Raw genomic sequence first — 2,313 nt, 5'->3', positions numbered from 1 at the left:
GGTCTTCCTTATAATAAAAAGCACGCATGTCAAGGAAGCAGAAAAGGAAGGGCCCAAGATGGCAGCGGGCAGGTCAGAGGTAATGGGAGTGGGCGAGGCTTGTCCCTTAAAGCGACAGGAAAGCACAACAGCCCTGGGTTCAATGCATCCCTACCACCAAATAAATATATGTATGTAATATTTCATATATAGAAAAACATTTACATTTCAGTGAAACCCTGGAAGGATTTTTTTAAAGGTAATTTGAGAAAAGCCTGCTTAAGTATTTTAGCAAATCTGAGACTTCTAAAGAAAAAATCAACAAATTTGACTACATAAAGAATTAAAATTGATGCCAGTCATGGTGGCACACGTCTTTAATCCCAGCACTCGGGAGGCAGAGGCAGGTGGATCTCTCAGTTCGAGGCCAGCATGGTCTACAGAGCGAGTTCCAGAACAGCCAGGGCTACACAGAAACCTTGTCTTAAAACACCAAAACAAAACAAAACAAAAGCTGGGGAACTCCAGACTCCAGGACAGACCGTATCTCAAGGGGATATGGTAGAGAGTGTTAGAAGAAGATGTCTAAGACCCTCCTCTGACATCTTCATGTAGGTCCTTGTATCGTGTGCGCGTGTGTGCAAGCACACACACGCACAGGGGCACACACACGCACACACAGGGGCACACACACGCACAGGGGCACACACACGCACAGGGGCACACACACGCACAGGGGCACACACATGCGCAGGGGCACACACACGCACAGGGGCACACACACGCACGCACAGGGGCACACACTCGCACAGGGGCACACACACACGCACAGGGGGCACACACACACACACGCACAGGCACACACATGCAAACATCTCACCTCACCACACACACAATTACGCATTGTGAAATACCCAGTCTAATCAAAGTAAAAACCAAAACAAAAGTGCAGAATGGTGGAAGATTGCATCTCCTAAAACAGGAATTCCTCTGATATAGAAAGATCATTAGAGAAAAGAACCCACAGTGATTCAAATTGATTGGGATTCAAATCAAAAGAACAAAGGAAAAAAAAAAAGGACAAAGGTCATAAAGACTCAAGTTAATGGAAAGAGAAAGTCCAGTTGAGCCATGGAGATCTGACAAAAGCTCATTTTAAATGTTTGTTTATTTGTTGTATGTGGTGTGTGTGGACCAATACTGTATAGTGCAAGTGTGGACGTCAGAAGGACGTGACGTGATGTGGCGGCTCTTCTTCCACTTTTTTTTTTTTAATTTATATATTTATTGAGGATTTCTGCCTCCTCCCCTCCACCGCCTCCCATTTCCCTCCCCCTCCCCCGATCAAGTCCCTCTCCCTCATCAGCTTGAAGAGCCATCAGGTTTCCCTGACCTGTGGGAAGTCCAAGGACCGCCCACCTCCATCCAGGTTTAGTAAGTTGAGCATCCAAACTGCCCAGGCACCCCCAAAGCCAGCACGTGCAGTAGGATCAAAAACCCATTGCCATTGTTCTTGAGTTCTCAGAAAGCAGTGTGGCGGTTCCTCAGGAAATTCAGGATCAACCTACCCCTGGACCCAGCAATACCACTCTTGGGAATATACCCAAGAGAGGCCCCATCATACAACAAAAGTATATGCTCAACTATGTTCATAGCAGCATTGTTCGTAATAGCCAGAACCTGGAAACAACCTAGATGCCCTTCAATAGAAGAATGGATGAAGAAAGTATGGAATATATACATATTAGAGTACTACTCAGCAGTAAAAAACAAGGACTTCTTGAAGTTTGCGTACAAATGGATGGAAATAGAAAACACTATCCTGAGTGAGGTAAGCCAGACTCAAAAAGAGGAACATGGGATGTACTCACTTCTTCCACTTTTATGTGGGTCCCAAGAACTGAACTCAGTTCACTTACATAGCAAGCACCTTTACCTACTCGGCCATCTTGCCCTGTTTCTCATCACAGTTTTGCTGTTGTTGTTTTGGTTTGGTTTGATTATGGTTTTAGGGGTTTTGTTTGTTTGTTTGTGACATGGTCTCATATAGCCCAGGCTGACCTAAAATTCCTGGAACTCACTTTGTAGCCAAAGGCTGGCCTTGAATTCTTAATTTTCTTGCCTCTTCCTGCCAAGTACTGAGGATGAAGACATATGCCACCACACCTGGCAAGAAAATCAATAACGCTTAATAAAGTAATTAAAAATTTTAACTATAAGTTAGTTGGTTTTTGTTTTGTTTGTCTGTTTGTTTGTTTTTTGTTCCTCGGAATGTATATAGTTCAGTAGTAAATACTTATCTGGCACACAGGGGCTCAAAACCCAGAGAAGCAG

The sequence above is a fragment of the Microtus ochrogaster genome, chromosome 22 (assembly GCF_000317375.1).
Source record: "Microtus ochrogaster isolate Prairie Vole_2 chromosome 22, MicOch1.0, whole genome shotgun sequence".
NCBI lineage: Eukaryota > Metazoa > Chordata > Mammalia > Rodentia > Cricetidae > Microtus > Microtus ochrogaster.
This window is presented reverse-complemented; position numbering follows the sequence as displayed.